The following is a 19,927-nucleotide window of genomic DNA, read 5'->3' as shown; positions in this document are numbered from 1 at the left end:
TTTTTTTTTTTTTTTGCTTCTTCTTGGTAATGTCACTATTTAAATAGACCCAAGTATAGTACTGAAGGGCTGTCTGGTGGTCCTACTGTAAGAACCTGTGATGTGTCTTACAGAGACAGTGTATTTAGGTAAGCTTTGTTCAGCCATGAGTTAATAGTGCTGTTGCCTATGAGTTTGGTGTTAATGAAGCAACCATATACATTAAATAGGGTATCTTTAAATGAAGCACACACACACTATAAAACAAGTTATATGTTAATTCGTTGATGAAAATGATGTAATCAGAGGCTTTCAGGAACCTAACTCTTTATTTCGCCCCTAGAAGCAGTGGTTCAGTGTTCACTAATTCAGTGTTCACAGTGACTGTAGAACATAACTGCTTCACATAATGAGAATGGGCTGCACAGTGGAAGCTCTCTGTAGCACTCAGCAGCCTTAGAGTGGAGAGGGTAAATGGGTGGCTTCACCCTAGAATTAGTTTTGAAGGCCAGTCCAATTGAAGGAGAGAATGAGGTGGGGAATTAAAGTGATGACTCACCAGCTTTGAAAGATAAAGAGGTGAATTCAGGATGGGTTTGATAAAGGAAGTTACCAAGGGACTGGAAGATTGCTTGAAGTTAGAGGGCAGGCATGCAGGGAATAATTACAGCTGCAAGGATGAGAGAGTGTAGTCAAAGTCTTGTTGGAAAATGGGGGAGGGTAGAAATGAGGGCGATTAAAGAAGGCAGAGAACAGCATATTTGTTTTTAGATAGACCATTCATGGGAACTTTGAGCTCTAAGGGGTAATACAGAGATACTTAGGTCAGAGGACCTATGGTGCTAATAAAGACAGTTGGAATGTGTCTACAAGGTGCAGCTGTGTGTTCAACTTTCCAGAGATTCCAAGAACCCTGAAACGTGATGTAGGAATCCTAAATCTTCAGATGTAAAAGCAGGTATATAGAGGCCTATACCAAATATCACATGAGTGGCAGATTTGCTGCACAGAATACAGTGTATTTTTTCAGTTTACAAGACCCACAGCAATTTACCGTGGAAAGATGCAGAGAAAGAATCAAGATTTGTTTACTGATGAGTTTAGGGAGAGGAGGACAGGAATGAATAGTCAAGAGTTGCTCCAGTTTGACTAGTTGCTATAAAATGCTTTTTCTTCTACAGAGTTCAATGGATGTTACACTTCCAGAGTTGTCTTTGTTATCGTAATTTTTCAGTTTTCAGTTCCCTTATCATGTGACTTTCATCATTATGACATTTAAGATTGGCAAATGAGCATACTTATGGTTTGGTAAATAGAGGTAATGATTCCTCTCACTTCTGTTTGCACGGGGGTTGTGGAGCTACATCAGCTTCCTCCTGACTGTCTGTAAAGTTTCACTGACAATTCTGGACACTCGAATTCCAGCCTTCCAAGCTTTTCTACTGGCCAAGGGGTTAGGTTTCATACCCCTTTTGTTGGTTGCTGTGATGGGGTTTGTAAATGGAACAGAGGCAAACCATATGTGTTCACTACTATTGTCATTTATGTGAAGAGTTGTCTAGAACTGTGCTGCCCAGTTCAGTAAACACCAGCCACATGTCTAAGTGGGCCCTTGAAATGTGGCTAGCCTGAATTGAGATATTCTCTAAGTGTAAAATTCACATTGGATTTTGAAGACCTAGAATGAAATAAAGAATGTGAAGTATTCTGTGAAAAAGTTAATAATTTTTCATATTGATAACATGTTGAATTAAGATTTTGTATATGTTGGATTAAACAAAATACTCAAATTCATTTCACTTGTTTTTTGTTTGTTTGTGGTTCCTGCTCTGTGGCCCAGGCTGGAGTGCAGTGGTGTGACTGTGGCTTGCTGCAGCCTTGACCTCCTGTGCTCAAGTGAGCCTCCTGTCTCAGCCTCCCAAGTAGCTGGGACTATGAGTGTGCCACCATACCAAGCTAATTAAAAAAAAATTGTTTTGTAGACACAGAGTCTTCCTATGTTGCCCAGGCTGATCTTGAACTCCTGAGCTCAAGTGATCCTCCCAAGTGAGCCTTGGGAGGCCTCCCCAAGTACTGGGATTACAGGCATGAGCCACCGCATCAGTCCTCACATGTGTTTTCCTTTTATTTTTTTAAGTTCCAGGGTACACATGCAAGATGTGCAGGTTTGTTACATAGGTAAATGTGTGCCATGGCGATTTATTGCACCTATCACCCCGTCACCTAGGTATTAAAAAAATATGGAGCACTTCATGAATTTGCATTTCATCCTTGCGCAGGGGCCCTGCTAATCTTCTCTGTATTGCTCCAATTTTAGTACATGTGCTGCCAAAGCAAGCACCTCACATGTTTCTTACTGCAGTTTTAAATATGGGTACTAAAACATTTAAAATTATATTTGTGGCTTATATTATCATGCTGTTGAAGAGCACTGTTTCTTTGAGTTATTTTTTGGATTTCCATGGAATAATTTGAAAATGATTGTATTAAATGATATACTTCTAAAGACCAAATTCTTGGGTCCAGTGATATGAATCCTTTTGAAGTTGTTAGTATACCTGAATGTATCCCATATAAACAAAAGGATTACTGTCATGTGTACTTAACACCCCTCTACTAAGAGAGGTTTATTCATTTTCCTTGGAAATTCTTCTATAATAAAATGAAGTCAACATTTATGACAGTTCTACTGGATGGAATATAACTGAATTCCTTTAAGAACTGGTATCAGGGTTATCATTAGCTTGGATTTTGGACTAATCAAATGCTGTCATATTTTTAAATGTGCAATTCTTTCTCAAAGGAGCATTTGAATCTATGTCATGTCGAGCCATGATATAATGAGGTTTCATTGTCCCTGAGAGAGTGACTATTTTAAGAACTTAGGTGAACAGCTATTTGCAAGGCAGCCTTAGTAAATATAACAGAAAAGACATTCATTTAAAAGGAGCTAATTTAAGAACCACTTACTAACTGCCTGCTCTCTGTTCAGTGTTAGTATTAACTGCACAAGCAAAACACAAAAGAAATTAAAGATGTGGTCCATGTCCTCGAAGTTCATCATCTGGCTCAGGAATTCCTAACCAACATCTACATTCTGATGGATCTGATGAGATGTAAGGAGCAATTAATACCTTTATAATAGCAGCTAAAGCACTCAACTTTGAAAATTATTTATTTAAATAATATTATTTATTAAAAATTGCAGATCCAAAGTTACCTTGAGAAAACACCACTTCCACATATGTTCTTTTTTTCTATGGGAATTGTGCATGGCTTGCAGTTATTCTTTCCTAAACCAGGTCTTCAAACCTAAACCCAACTAGGAGTTGGGACCAGCCACACAGCAGGAGGTGAGCAGCCGGGAGGCAACGCCGATTCGTCTGTGTTTACAGCTGATCCCCGTTGCTGACGTCCGCCTGAGCTCCGCCTCCTGTCCAGATCAGCAGCATCATTCATTAGGTTTGCACAGCAACATGAACCCTATGTGAACTGTTCACGCCAGTGATCTAGGTTGCACACTCCTTACAAGAATCTAATGCTTGATGATCTGAGGTGCAACAGTTTCATCCCAAAACCATCCCCCACCCCCAGTCCATGGAAAAATTGTCTTGCATGAAGCCAGTCCCTGGTGCCGAAAAAGGTTGGGCACCGCTGCACCTAACCATGGTTTGAGGCAATGTGTAGACACAGTGACTGTTGTTCCAAGGTATAGCCAGGGGGAAGGTTGAACCGTGGTTGTAGTTAGGGAGGTTCTGAGCTACAAAAGAGGTAGCAAATCCTTCAGAGGCATTGTTTATAGAGACCATTCTGTCTTCCTATTACACATATTGAAATGTCTTCAGAAAGGGACCATTTGGGAAGTTTTTATAGAGCAGATGGCCTAAAAGAACTTAGAGGATTCAGCTTGTAAAGTTAGTTGAGGGGTACTTTAGAAGGGGAAATTGACGTGACTGAGGATACCTGAGAGGTTGAAAGGTGATTTATGAGAAGCGAGAATACCTTATATTGGAAGATAATTGGGCCGGGCGAGGTGGCTCACGCCTATAATCCCAGCACTTTGAGAGGTTGAGGTGGGTGGATCACTTGAGGTTGTGAGTTTGAGTCCCGCCTCACCAACATGGAGGAACCCTTTCTCTACTAAAAATGCAAAAAATTAGCCGGGCGTGGTGACACATGCTGGTAATCCTAGCTACTTGGGAGGTGGAGGCAGGAGAATTGCCTGAACCCGGGAGATGGACGTTGTGATGAGCCGAGATCGCACCATTGCACTCCAGCGTAGGCAACAAGAGCGACACTCCGTCACAAAAAAAAAAAAAAAGGAAAGATAATTGTTTCATACATATAATTTTCTAACTGTTGCACTAATTCGTTTTAGAGTTTATTGTTCCCAAGGAACTTTGTGATGAATCTATCTTAGTGTTTAATTGCCAGGAGCTTCCAGAAAATTGGCTATGTTTTTGGGGTAGGGGAAATGGGGTGAGAAGGTGATTGATTTTCTTGGGTAAAATCATTATTCGCCAGGTGTTATTGTGGCCAAAGTTATTTATCTTGGCTTCATGTTGTATAAATACAATGCAATCATCTATGAGCTTAGCAACTCAAATAGGACAGTGAGTACTTTTGGGCTTGTGTATATGAAAATTAACACATCACATTTCTCTAGAGTTTTTCGAAAGTACTTTTAAATGCTCCCATTTAACATCTTCAACAACTCTTGTCTATTTATGGTTAAGGAAACTGAGGCGCAGAGAGTCTAGTGCCTTTCCCCAGAATCATGTGGGTAATGAATGACAGGTCAGAACAAGACTTCGCTCTTGCCTTCTCATCCAAGGTTCTATTCCCTGGTGTGACACCCTCTCTCAGCAGGGACCCTGCTGACGGTGACTATGTGGCTGGTGGCTGGCGTCTCCTGAGTTCCTCATACCCAGCCTGATCATGAGGAACTGACTCAGAGAAATGAGAGTCTGCTGATTCAAAGCTGAATATCCTTTCCCAGTCTTTCATTTCTCGGCTTTCTCTTCTCCTAAATTGATTTCTGTCAACTCCCAAGCAGCTTAGTCTTTGTGGCTATTAGAACTCTTAAAGCACTTTAAGAGTCTTTCTCACTAATTTACCAGTGATAAACGTATTGTATGGTATATTGTGGATAGGTATCTCTATTTTTGCTTGTCAAACCAAAACTGAAGGAGAACTATCATTAACTTAACCTGTACATAGATTTCCGTGAATAATTCTCATTAACTTTGTTATTCTGTTATATACATTGACTTCCATTTAATGGATTTGTAGCAGGCCAAGAATTAGTGGGATACCAATACAAAGGCTATTATGGTAGTCCTGGCAAAACACTGGGCTTTGCTGGACATGGAGACTCACACCTATAATCCTAGAGCTTTGGGTGGCTGAAGTGGGCAGATTGCTTGACCCTGGGAGTTTGAGACCAGCCTGGGCAACATGGTGAAACCCCATCTCTACAAAAACCACAAACGTTAGCCAGGTATGGTGGCGCATGCCTGTAGTCTGAGCTACTCAGGAGGCTGAGATGGAAAGATTGTTCGAGCTTAGGAGGTCGAGGCTACAGTGAGGCATGATCTTGCCACTGCACTGCAGCCTGGGTGACAGAGCAAGACCCTGTCTCAAACAAACAAAACACATCCCAAATCCACCAGGCTTGGATTAGGGTGGTAGCAGTAGAATTTGTGATGGAAGCTGCCATCTCTCCATAGGCAGGAGTCAAGAGGAAGCCAGGAGTGCCACATGCTCCAGAGAAAACTTTGCCCGGGCTTCGTATCACTGGTGTTGGGAGAAGAGAGGGCCTTCTGACAAGACCTTCTCCCACACCATTGGGAAACCTGTTACTCCATCACCACATCTGCTTTAAGCCTGTTGGCACACAATTTAATTTTCTTCTTTATCCTGTTTACAACTATTTACACTAACAGCCTTTAAAAGACCAAGGCTTCTAGGTTGTTTTTTTTGTTGTTTTTGTGTAAGTCTTTGTTGTTGTTTTCTAGAGTCAGTGTCTTGCCCTGTCACTCAAGCTGAAGTGCAGTGGCAGGATCATAGCTCACTGAAGCTTCAAACTCCTGGGCTCAAGTGATCCGCCCACCTCGGCCTCCTGAGTATTTAGCATTACACGCATGCACCACCATGCCTCATTACTTTTTAAATTTGTTATAGAGACGAGGTCTTGCTGTGTTGCCCAGGCAGGTCTCAAACTCTTAAACTAAAGTGATCCTCCCACCTGGGCCTCCCAAAGTGTTTGGATTACAGGTGTGAGCTATCACATCTGGCCCTTGTAGGTTTTTTCTTAATTCAAGTCCTTACTCTCCATCTAGAGAGTTGGATAATTAGGTAAATTTCCCTGCCCTTCAGTATTCCCTATTGCTTACCCTTTCCCGGCTTCATCTTCTGCTATAGCACTCACCGTTTGTTTTGGCACACCGAATATTTTTCCGAATTGTTGATTTTTTTCTGCCACTATCATGTAAACTTCATAAAGGTTTGTTTCATGTATCGTCAGCAACCTGAACAGGGTCTGCCACATGACGTGTTTGAAAAGATGAAATGTTTTAAGTGTTTAGATAGCACATTTAAAAAGTGAGTTCACGAATTATTCTACAAAAGCAATGAAATGCTTTTGTAGAAACTGGAAGAATGTCAGATGTTCTTTGTTTAGTTTAATCCTATTTAGTGGCTAATTTAATTGTAACACAGAATAATGAATAACTCTTAGTAATTCCAAAATTACCCTAATGGCAATAGTAATATGTATTTGATGCCATTTATAGTAGCCTCAATGAATTTTTTAGTCCTCTGTGAGATAAAGTTATATCTCAATATTATAAATGTTAAAATTATAAATGCTTAAAAAAGTTGTAAATATAAGAGAGAAGCCTTTTCACAAAAACATTCCTCTCTAGGAAAACAGAGACCAGTCTAGTGTGGGACATAGGTGTGTAGTTGGATAGAGCAAGGCATATGAGAAGGTACAGAATAATGAGAAAGTTTTACCTTCATGCTCATGAGGTGGCTAAATTGTTAGTAGTGACTTTGGGCATGTGAGCTGCTGCTTCTTAATACTGACAGCATCTTAGTACAGGACTTTGTACAGCTCTGCATTGCCTGCTGAGGAATCCGGGCATCAGCAACAGAAAGTTCCAAAGCATTAACAGAAAATTCAATTATGTTATAGCTATACATCCAAATGGAAGGAAGCTGGAGATAGTCAAGAGTTCTCTGCTAGGTATTTTTTCAAACATGCTTCTCATTAATTAAATAATTTCCGTGTTGATGTGGAGAATGGGAGCACTGAAAAGTGGCACTGCCATAGGGTTGTTTTCTGTGAAGTAGGTAGAATAAGCAAATGTGTTAAGAATTTCTGCAACAACTCTTCCAGACACCTTCTACCTTACTTGATAACGCAGTGCCCTGATCACATGATTTGCAGATAGTGAGAGATCTGTGAATGATTGCTGAGTTGATGGCCCCAACCCAGTAGCTCAGCTTCCAACTTCTTAAGCAGGTCTGGACTACTGATACCTTTCCTGGGTCCAAATGCTCGTGACAACCTGGCTCGAAATCAAAGTTAAACTTTAAAAGTTATGTAATATTTTGTTGCTGATGTGTGTCTAACCTTTGGCAGTCTTAAAAATAATCCCATAGCTGCTATTAATTTCAGTGAAACATGGGGATGGGTTATAAAACTCACACATAAGAAAAGTAGATTGTAGATCGAGTTCCGATATTGGGCCTTTAAACAAAAAAGCCTTTATCTAAATTGCTGGTTATCTCCCTGATTCCAGAAAGGATGAATCATCTTACTGAGACAAATAGATATGCAGTGCCTTTTCTCATGGGTGGAGTTACACTGCAGGCCTGACCCGGCTACCTCTTTTTGGTGTTAGAGTTTAGATATGAAGTAGTTAGAAACACAGCTTCATTGTAGCCCTTCTGGGCTGCAGTTTCATTTATCAGGTTGGGGATTTCCTGGAGCCTTATCTTTCTTTTCCTTATCTCTGTGTTGTCTGGATGCTGGTACTTGGTCAGATAGCCTTTTGGTAGCACTTTTTCAAAAAAATGTATAATATGCGTACTTTAAAAATTCCTCTCATTGTTATGTATATTGCATTGCTGTTCGGCACTAAACAAAGTTTCCAGATAAAGGGACGCTGTGGAGCTTTGTTTAGATACTTTAGGAGGGTATCTAAAAGCTACATCGTTTTGCTGGTTTATATGAATATTAATGATAGCAATAATGTTGAAGAAAAGATTTTGGGAGTCAAACTGCACCCTTCCAGGGTGAGTGCTTTACTTTTCCTTCCAGCTCTCTCAGGTTGTTTTGACTCTGACAGTTCTTTTAAAATAAAGCTTGTAGGGCCGGGCGCGGTGGCACAGGCCTGTAATCCCAGCACTTTGGGAGGCCAAGGTAGGCGGATCACGAGGTCGAGAGATCGAGACCATCCTGACCAACATGGTGAAACCCTGTCTCTACTAAAAATACAAAAATTAGCCAGGCGTGGTGGCACACGCCTGTGGTCCCAGCTACTCGAGAGACTGAGGCAGAAGAATCGCTTGAACCCAGGAAGCAGAGGTTGCAGTGAGCCAAGATTGCGCCACTGCACTCCAGCCTGGAGACGGAGCAAGACTTGGTCTCAAAAAAATAAAAAAAATAAAGCTTGCAGAATTATTGTAGATTAAAGAAATCAGGTTATCGTTAATGGCAAGATTTTTTTAAAAAATAGTTTTAACCATTGTTTGTAAGTAATACATACCTATTATTAGAAATTTGGAAAATATAGAATTTTTAAAAAGCATCTTGATCATGGGTTCTCAAAATCATTCTGATATTTTTTTCTATGCTTTCTTTTTTTTTTTGCTTTCTGATACTTCCTTTTTCTACATTCAGTTTTTAAAAATCATGCTTGTTGTCAAACTGCATATACAATTTTTATCCTGTTCTTTTTATTTTAACATAAGAATTTTCTATGTTTCACAGATTTTATAAAGATGTGCCACTCATTCATTGATTCTTTCTGTTGCTAGGTGCCTTCTGTCTGTGCTCTAGGTGCCAAATGCTTTACTCTTTAAGGTATGGAGACGTGAGTTGAGAATAATCTAGATTATAATTAGGAACTGCAGATCTTACTGAATTTCCATCTGACTTTTATCTGGATCTGAAAGTTAAATTACTTCCCAGGTATTTCCACATTTTAAGTAAAAACAGTCATACTGATTGATTTTTATTGTATATTTAAGCTAACTTTGTATGGATTAAAAAATAAAAATCACTTTGCCTCAAAGTCTGTCCCTAGCTGAAGTGCTAGACTGGGAGTGGAGGGCAGAGCAGAATCCTGGGGAGGCAGGTGGAGCTTGTGTGCCTGGCTTCTGCACAGGGATTGTTTACAGGGGTGAGTGAATAGGGTAGGGTTGATGACAAGGTGTCCGACAAGATACTTAGTCACTCACAAAGCACATGACTTGGGCCTTGTCCTCAGAGGACTGAATTAGTGAGAATCTAAACATTCTAGGTGGCATGGACTTTGAGATGTAGAAGAAAGAATTTCACTTATCAGTCAGTGATATCCAATTGCCTCCTCCTCAGCCCCTTCCCAGATCTGTCTCAGTGGTCAGGCGCGGACATGGTGTGAGGATGAGCAGGATGGCTCACTCATGAGCAAGGATGCCTAGATTTAAGTCCTGACTCTGCCACTGACAAACTATATACCTTGGACCAGTTCCTTAACCTTTCTGTGCTTCATTCTCCTCTTCTATTAAGAGAAGATATTACTGCTATCTACTTCCTTTGATTAAATGAAACACATAAAACACGTAGAAGAGCACTCAGTGGATCTAACTACCAGTGTTTTTGACCCTATATGACTGAATTTGTATATATCGACAAATTTCCTTAGCGCTGAGTTCATCAGGTGAGTTTAGATGGCATTAGGATAGGTGTGTCATTGTTTGATCGAACACTGAACTGGTATTGTGAGGATGGCCTGCTGCTAACTCTTAGGCCCTATCCATGTTTACGTTTCTGAAAACAGCCAAGTATTGACAGACTTGGTTCCAATCCTGGATCTGTCTCCAAAGCCCATTCCCCTAAAGTAGACTGCTTCTGAAAATCTTTCACACCTCCTTACCTTAATCTACTGCTCTAACCTAGGAGGAGGACCTGTTTTGTTTTGAATAAATTTTGATTGAATTATAATATACAAAGCAGTGTACATGTTCATGTTGCTGTGTGTTCATAGTACCAGTACTGGGATCAAGAAACAGCATCCCATACTGTTTTGTGTCTTTCTGGGGACCGTACTTTGAAGATCTCTGGTAGAAAGATTTGTGATCATTTGTTCTTGTGCAAGGAGAAGGCACTATGGAACCATGAGAGGGAATTACCCCAATAAAGAGGAGGGTCATTTGTGATGCTGTGGATCATAAACATCTGCCACTCCCTCCCATCCTGTATTTTTCCTTTTTTTCTCATTAAAGTAATGTGAATAGACAGGGAAAGAGGGATTCTTTTTTCTTTCTTTCTTTCTTTCTTTCTTTCAAGACTGGACATGCTGAAAGGAGAAAGATTATTTATTGCAAGTCTCATTAAATGAGAATAATTAGAATGGACTTTTTAGGGAGCTGTATTATGTCTTAGATTTTTCTCCTTCAAGCTACATTTCTCAATTGTTGCTTTTGAGTTAATTTTTCATTGCATATCATGACCATTGCTTTTCATCATGTGAAGAATGTGAGATCAAGGAACTACAGAAATGCATGAATACTTAACCTAGAAACTTTCATGACTTGAATTCTCCCAACTCTAAATCAGGCATGGGAATGGACTTTTTCTCAGATGTCAGATTCTGGATTGGAGGTGGGTCCTGGCAGAGGTTTTGGAGAGGAGTTGGGCCATCACAGGAGACAGTGTTGTGATTGCTTAGAGATTTTGGCCACAAGGAAAAGAGGTTGGACTTGTCTTGAGTACTAGATGCTTGCCTTTGATGATCTAAATGATACTGTGCTATTTATTGATTCTTAAACTTGGCACTCTTCTCTAGGACCACTTAGTACCTGGCATATGGGATTGGAAACAGTACAAATAGCAGCTTTAACAAATCGAAGCAGTAGTCTCCCTTCCTTACATATACCACATGGATTCATCATGCTTTCATACTTGTGTGGTCCTCCCTTCCAGTGTCTTAAAAAGTTCATCAGTATTGTGAAAGTAGCAATGGTGGCAGCAGCAGTTCCAGTCCACAGCCTGGTGAACTGCGTATGGAGTGTGGGAGTCTAGTCAGTGATGGCAGACGCTTTGTAAATGTGTAAACTTTGGATAACCCAAATTATTTTCTATGATACATGGATGAGCTATAGAAAGGAAATAGATAACGGGGCCATGTGTAGAGTTACAAATAGGGTTGATGATAAATTGTAACATGTAACATATTTAATATTTAAGAGCAGAGCACCTAGCATGATAATGAATAACAGTATGGATACTTACCTCTATAAGTATTTGATTCCATTTTTGGAAAGAGAAGATCAAAACAGGGAGATTAGATTGAGAAAGAGAATAGACTTTTAAGCATAAAAGATCTACACATACCTCCTCTTACTCTCTGTTGCTCTAATGTCTCAGAAGAATGGTTGTGATGATACAATTATGGATTTTCTACTACTGAAGAAATTTCCAAGCTCCCATTTAAACATGAGGAAATTTGAAGTCATATAGAGGCATCCCTTTTTAAATCTAATAGTTGTGGTTTTGTTTTGCATTTCTGTTTTATTACATTTTATCAGATTTTGAATTGTGGAATTATGTCTTATTAAGCAGAGTAACAGAGGAGCTGGCATTTCACTTTTAAAAAAATCTAAAAATCTTTTCTGTTAAGATATGTTGTGATTGGAGTGATCACAAGATGTTAAGTCTCTATGGGAGCTTTTGCTGTAGGAGGGAAAGGGAGAAATGGAGTGTGAGTGTACAGGCACCCTCTTGATCAGACGTATGCATCTGACTATCAAGGAAGCACACTGCTTGTTGCAGTTAGATTTCATATCATAGTTTTGTGTTTTTGTTTTGTTTTGTTTTTCGGTTTTTTTTTTTTGAGACAGAGTCTTGCCGTGTCGCCTAGGCTAGAGTGCAGGGGTGAGATCTCGGTTCACTGCAACCTCTGCCTCCCAAGTTCAAGCGATTCTCCTGCCTCAGACTCCTGAGTAACTGGACTCCAAGCAAGCACCACCACACCTGGCTAATGTTTTTGTATTTTTTTTTTTTTTAGTAGAGATGGGGTTTCACCATGTTGGCCAGGCTGATCTCGAACTCCTGACCTCAAATGATCAGGAGTTGAGTGACCACCTCAGCCTCCCAAAGTGCTGGGATTATCAGCGTGAGCCACCGCACCCAGCCCGTATAATAGTTTTAATGCAAATATTTAGTGTTATTAAACCAATCAGAAAGTATCTGTTGGACATTTAACCGTGGATAAAACCTGCGTGAGGTATGAAAATGAATGTCAAGACCCAGGCTTATATGCAAGGAATTTATAATCTAATATATAAGAGAGATATTATACATTATACACTTTTTTTTTTTTTTTTTTTTTTTTGTGACAGGGTCTCTGTCTGTTGTCCAGGCTGGAGTGCAGTGGTGTGGTCATAGCTAACTGCAGCCTTGAATTACTGAGCTCAACTGATCTTCCCACCTCAGTTTCTGGAGTAGCTGGACTACAGGCACATGCCACCACTCCTGGCTAATTTTCCCATTTTTTGTAGAGAATAGGTCTTGCTATATTGCCCAGGCCAGTCTTTAAATCCTGCCTCAAGTAGTTCTCTCACCTTGGCCTCTCAAAGCACTGCAATTATAGGCATTATCCACAGGTGTTTTTATAGTGCTTGCATAAGTAATCTTTCACTTCTCTGTTAAAAGGAGAAAGTGACTTTTAAGGCAGTTTATGGGAAGAGAGAACTCATGATCATACTGTGGCCATGTCAGTTAAGTTTTAAGCTCAAAATGTGTTCTTCTTGGAAAAAGAAATTTATTTTCTTTTCCTGGTTGTATCGCGATACTATCAATTTAGCATGTGCCACAGAGAATTCAAGTTGTCGTAGGTATGTTGCAATTTTTATTTCTCAGGAGAGAGTGAATTTCAGATATTTTTTGAAAGCGTTTTAAGGATTATATACATATATACATAAAAATGTCATAAGAAGGTCATGCCATGGTGTTAGTTTTTCTCACACTTGTGGAGTGAAATATATGGATACCATATATTAAAAATAATGGCAAAAACCGCAATTACTTTTGCACCAACCTAATACAAAGGTACATTTAAAAACTGCTGAAGCCAAAGGACCAGCCAAGAGTTTATCAGATCTTAGGGATCTATTAATGTTTTCTTCACCAAATCCCAGGACCAGGAAAAGGAAAAGAATTGGGGCAATCCCTTGTAGTTTTGTGTGTCAAGATTTGACCTGTATTCCAAGGATCTTGATTTTTATTTCTAATAAAAGAAAAATGTTTTCTTCATGAACCCACAGAATCATATTGATTCTGTAGCATTGTTCTCCATTTTCAAATGAAGAATATTAGTGTCAGAAGTCAAAATTGAGCTGCTTTTGTCCTCAGGTTGAACTTTCTTAGCTTGAATATGCCTAAAATTCAATGCAAGAGTTTCAAAGGTATATGGCTGCTCATGATCATTTTTTTCCCCTTGTATTAAAGCAAGGATATGTCGCTAATCTGCCTCCCACCACCCCATGTCATCTATACATTAAGTCCTACATTTGGCTGTTGTGGGTAACCATCCCTCGCTTGCTGTGGGTAGAATTTTGCAAGGTTTGCAGAGTAAGACCTGTCAGCTGACACTGGCTCACATGAGAGCCATTAAGAGGGTGGTGTGGCCAATGTCAGAACAACCTTGCAGCTGAAGGCAAGTCACTGCGTTGCCCAGAGCCATGTGAATAGGTCTTGTGACCAATTAATTGACTACTACATAATCTCCAGCTAGGGAGCACAGATGGAGTGAGTCAGTCCAAGCTGCTCAACCTGTTAAGTGTCTTGTCTCTGCTAACTGGAGTATAAGCTTAGGAACAAAAGTAGGACTTGTCTATGTTTGTAATGGGATTGCAGACAGCACATTTTATAATGTAATAGATGGATCTGACTTCCTAAATTATTGGCGGGGTTAATTTACGTAACAAATGAATGTTCCACCTTTTTTTTTTTTTTTTTTTAACTTTTGAAAGGGGAAATTAGTACGCTGCTGCCAATTAGCTTTTCTCACATGCTGTGTAGCAATGTAATGATTGTTTAGAACTGCTGGTCACTACGGAATATTCCTCACATAACAAAGGAACTTCAGGATTTGTGTCCAAGTCCATGTTGGTGGTTGAGGTAAACCGGAAGAACGTTAAACCGCTCAGGAGATGTGTGGCGGCACAGGGAAGACCACAAAGCAGCCCGGGAGCTGGCAAGACTCAGCCAGATGTGTGAGTGATGCTGTTCCTGGTGCTGGGAAGATTTACAGGGCGCTTTTATGCTCAAAGATTAAAAAACACGTCGTGGTAGACAGGAGCACTGACCACACGGAACTCAACAACAGGTTTGAAACTTTAGTTCTGTTTCAAAATCTCGGATAATTTTTTATTTAATTCACTGTGTACTAAGGAGATGGAGTTGTGTTGATCTGAAAGTTGTTTCTCGTAAGTGATTTTAAGTAGGAGAAATGGGGTTACTGGTGGGTGTGCAGAGACAAGTCCTTTCTCTTATAGAAAAGATGTAAGCATGGGTATTTTTTAGGGACTGTTGTGATTCCACTACCCACCTGTTTTCTTCGTTTCATTACCTCTGCTGAAGCCAACTTGTAAGAAATGTTTACATCTTTGTCTCTTGAAGCTTGGATGATACTGTTCGCAGTAATTATCAGGGAAAAAAGGTGCCATCCTGAAGTACCAGCACAGTTAGTAGATGGGACACAGGCCTGGGAGTTCCCACTTCATAGTCTGCATGGTGGACAGGTGGATGTGCTTTTCCATTTGGAGGCAGGGTGGTGGGGAAGACCCAGTCTTCCTCTGGAAAACCCTCTCCATGAGAAGGATGCATTCTGAACAGCAAATTTTAATAATGGAACTTGTCTAAAAAGAATAACATACCTGCAATATTCTTTTTGTTTTATTATTAAGTCCACTTTGGAATAATTTATTTATTTTGTTATTAGTGGTACTTAATTGAAACACTATTTGTAAAGAATTTTATTGCATATCAATAAAAACAAAACACTCTTTTGAGAAATGCATTTCATTCCAAATTCTTCCATAGATAGTAAGGAGAGCCAAAAGTTAATGATTAGTGTAAAAGAGAGTTTATAAGTTCATTAAACCTGGGCTTGGTGGCTCAACCCTGTAATCCAAACACTTTGGGAAAATGAGGTGGGAGGATCACTTGAGCCTAGGAGTTCAAGACCAGCCAGGGCAACATGGCAAGACCCCATCTCTACAAAATAAACAAATAAATAAAAATAATTAGCTGGTCATAAGGGCATGAAGCTGTGGTGCCAGCTACTTGGGAAGCTGAGGTGGGAGATCGTTTGAGCCCAGGAGTTATTGGTGCAATAAATTGTGATTTCACCCCTATACTCCATCCTGGGCAACTGAGCAAGACCCTGTCTTTTAAAAATAATAATAATAAAATAAATTCACTTAAAACGTTTTTTTCTTACAGAAATTTTCTCAAAATTAATATGTCTCATCATCTGTTTATCCCATAATTATGTTTCTTGGTTTGGTTAAAAATAATCAGAATGCAGCTTTTGTTCTGTAAAAATCTTTGTCTTTTTTTAAAATAGAAACTTAATAAAACAGGCAACAGAGTAAGATCTCCCATCTCGAAAAAAGAAAAAAGAAACTTAGTAAAATGGGATGTAGTCCACGAAAGTGTAGGAGCACAATAGACTGGGGAGTGAGAGAGAAGTGGAGAAGTTACTTTACAAGTGTTAGGTCACATGCTCTTCATTCAGTTAAAGAGATCTATTTGTAGAGGAGGAGGTAATGATATGGTACATTAGAGAAATAACTAGAGTGTTCAGATAATAATTTCACTTTTATATTATCTGTTTGTATCTGTGTCTTATCAAGAAAGGGCGGCTGAGTGATAGGAGAGAGTAATGGAGTGACAACTCAAGTTTATCTGAATCCTGATCCCTAAGCTTTGCTGCCCAGGAGCCTCTAACCCTGGGCCAGTCTCCAAGCTTCTCTGAGTCTCACTCTCAACTGTTAAACTATGTAATTGACTCAGATTATTTTAAAAATTCTTTCTTCTTCTGAGATTCTTAGATGTAGTAGGGCCTTCTGTATTCTCTATTTTTGTTATTCTATACAATTCTAGATCCCCAGATAGCTATTTTGGATGAAAGATTGGGAGTGAATGTCCATGTAAGAAAATAATATGCAGGGCCAAATTTTGGAAACCTCCAAAATTTTTTATTTGAACTGCTGCTTCTCACCTTCAGTGCGCTTGCTATTCTTTGGTAAGATTTTAATCATTTTATTTAAGCGATGGTTTAAACTTTGACATTTTCATGCCTATTATCCTCTTTCCTTGTTTTACCTTCCATTAGATTTACTTCTCTAGTGCTGATAATTTTTTTTAGCACTTTGTAAAATAATGGCATATATTTGTCAATTAATTGGAATTCATCTCTAGTCAAACAACGTGGTATGATAGACCTCATCCACTTTCTCTTCTCCTTACTATGATCTTGGAAACATTGCTTACTTGCAGTATTGTGCTTGGTTTCCAGAATTTCTTTAGAACTTAGGCCAACTTTAGGGTAGAAGTGAATTATTGACAGGTGCTTGCACTGAAGGACCTGGCTCCAGAGTGCTCACGAGTTATCTGTTTGTCCAAGTCATGTGACAGTCAGGTAGCTAGGACTTCCAATCTCTTCTTGTTCTTTGATATCTTAAATCAGTAGTTCCAGACGGTCTTCTTAGTTCACCACACTGACAAGCAGGGGTTTTTTTTTGTTTTTTTTTTTTTCTCATGATTTTCCAGTAACCAAAAAGATGAAGAGAAAGATTACACAATTACAGTAGAATTATGTTGTATATGTGATGATGGCCACAGTGTAAAACAGACAGAAACAATGCAGAAAGAAACATGTTGGTCATCTCATTGTGGCTCATGTAGCATGACACATTTCAGGATAGGAATTGTCCTCTGCACCTCCATTTCCATTCCCCGTAACCTCTATAAAGGTGGATGTTGGGGTTCAATTCATTTCATAAAATTCTAGAGTCAACAAAAAAACTACAGAGTTTGATAAGAGGTATCCTAAATGGCTTGTAAGTAAAAGTACCTTGCTGAAACTCCCTTCAAATCTAGTGACTCTTGGCTGGGCACAGCGGCTCATGTCTGTGATACCAGCACTTTGGGAAGCCAAGACAGGCGGATCACTTGAGGTCAGGAGTTTGAGACCAGCCTGAACAATATGGTAAAACCACATCTATACTAAAAATACCAAAATTAGCCTGAACCCAGGAGGCGGAGGTTGCGGTGAGCCGAGATCGCGCCATTGCACTCCAGCCTGGGTAACAAGAGCGAAACTCCGTCTCAAAAAAAAACCAAAAAAACAAAAAAACAAAATTAGCCAGGCATGGTGGCAGGCACCTTTAATCCCAGCTACTTGGGACACTGAGGCAGGAGATGCACTTGAATCTGGGAAGCAGAGGTTGCAGTGAACTGAGATCATACCACCGCACCCCAGCCTGGGCAACAGAGCAAGACTCCATCTAGAAAAAAAAGAAAATCTAGTGACTCTTAAATATGATGCCAGGTATATAGTATCATCTTCAAACAATTGCTTCTAATCCTCTTTCTTAAAATATTGACTATAGCAACTTTTGAGTTTTTGAAACTTTCCCAGCAAATTAGCAAACAATCCATAGGGCTATTTATATGAGAAATCTGGGACTTGCCACACATATCTGTGGATCATTGTTGCTCTGGTGGCAAAAGAAAACTTGCCATGTCTTTAAAGTATACCCCTTGTACACTGAAGAGGAACTGAAACAGAGCACTTCAGAGTCAATTGTGCTTTACAGTTTCAGATCTTGAAATTTCGATTCAGAAGAAATTCTCTATACTGTTTTAGAATCGCCAGGATAGAAGAAGCAGAAGGATTAATGAGTATAGATATTCATTGTATGTACATTTTAGATGAGGTAATTCTATTAAAAAAGGGAAATCCTTAGACTGTCTGTGGTCGTTACTTAATAAGAAAGTAAGGACAGAAGAAACCTGGTTGCATTTTTCCTTGGTGAGCTGCTTCACATAGATAAACTGACCATGATTTTATGACCACTCTATTTATAGCAGTTGGGATTACTGACTAGGAGATATAAAAATAGTCACAGATTTAGAGAGAGATATGCTAAGGCAACCCACCAAAGAATTCTGAAGAGTATAATAAAAGGTCATTAAAAGGAAGTGTAATGCAGGCTTTGTAGGAGTGGAAAGAATGTTTCTCACTGTGTGCTGTACCTAGAAACAATGTGAAAACCACTCTACCTTGATACCACTTAATTGAAAATGTAGCTGTTGGACAGGTCAAATGAAGTGGGTAGAGAAAAAAACAAACTCTAGTCAGCTGATGGTCTTGTGCTTTGTGGCAAGCTTCCTTGAGAGGTCATAAATCGTTGGGTGTGACTCTTTCTGATGCATTGGGTATTGCTGTCACACGTTCTTCTGTGCTTCCTGCATTCCTTCCTTTTTTACTTTTATGTACTATGAGAATTTTTCTTTGACTAGTTAGAATAGTTTATTTCTGCTGGCCGATGGTAGGGATTTTGAGATATGATTCCAGACTGATAAGAGTGAATGAGTCAAGGAATGCAGTATCATGTCTGATTTAGGGTTCAAGAACATTTGTCTTTTCCCTCTGAGGATACATCACTTAATGAGGATTAAATCATCAATCTCAATATAGGAGATTTTCGTAGATGCTAACAACTGACATCAGCTTTTGTCTGGGTCATATTTGGATAAGCGTTGATGATACAACAGAGTAAAGCACTTGTTATTAGTCACCATAGCGAACTGCATCCAGAATGGCAGTGTTCCAGGCAGAAGATGAGGTTAGTCCAGCTCTGGAGTCTACGGGCCAGTCACTGATTGGGCAGCTTCTGAAGGCTTTTTTCCTCAAGTTCTGCTCAGCTCTGTGCTGAACTGGAATGCTGGCTGAACTGGTCCTCCAATATCTCTGAGTCTCCTGTTATGACTCCTATGGTGAGTCAGGCTCTGGCTTAGCCTTATCCTTTTATTGTTATAGTGACAAAAGCTGAATAATTTCTGCACAGTGAGGTAGCAAGCCCTGGTGGGAATTGGTGAGAGCAATAACTGTGACCCATCTAAAATTATAACTGTCAAAAGTCACCAAAGGGAATCCAGCCTGTGGGTTCTAAAAACACCAAGGTTCCTGGGAGTTTTCTTTCCTTTTATGACTTCCCAAGGGGATATTTAGGTATCAGGTGTACATCCATCTGTCAGCCTTACGTCTTTAAGCGTTTAAGAAAGGCTTTTTAGGCCAGATGCGATGGCTCATGCCTGTAATTCCAGCACTTTGGGAGGCTGAGCCAGGTGGATCATGAGGTCAGGAGATTGAGACCAGCCCGATCAACATGGTGAAACCCTGTCTCTACTAAAAATACAAAAATTAGCTGGGCATGGTGTCATGCGCCTGTAATCCGAGCTACTCAGGAGGGTGAGGCAGGAGAATTGCTTGAACCCGGGAGGCCGTGGTTGCAGTGATTGTACCACGGCACTCCAGCTTGGGCAACAGAACAAGTCTCCATCGCAAAAACAAAAACAAAAACTGTATGGGTTCTATTATGGCATTTATTTTCTGTCCAACTAGTAAATCTAATAATATATTCCAGACTGGGTTCTAAC

At 39.8% G+C, this 19,927-nt stretch overlaps 1 protein-coding gene and 1 non-coding gene across 2 annotated transcripts in view; one reads left to right on the top strand and one right to left on the bottom strand.

The window, feature by feature from the left end:
- Window positions 1-19,927, top strand: part of FNIP2 (folliculin interacting protein 2) — a 145,660-nt gene that overhangs the window by 30,571 nt on the left and 95,162 nt on the right.
- Window positions 2,214-2,320, bottom strand: LOC119470789. Its single transcript, XR_005199753.1, has one exon. It is a non-coding gene; the product is annotated as a U6 spliceosomal RNA (small nuclear RNA).

Source organism: Cebus imitator, unplaced genomic scaffold, assembly GCF_001604975.1.
Source record: "Cebus imitator isolate Cc_AM_T3 unplaced genomic scaffold, Cebus_imitator-1.0 Scaffold40, whole genome shotgun sequence".
NCBI lineage: Eukaryota > Metazoa > Chordata > Mammalia > Primates > Cebidae > Cebus > Cebus imitator.
Note: the sequence above shows the minus strand (reverse complement) of the source record. Positions and strands in the feature narration are given on the sequence as shown.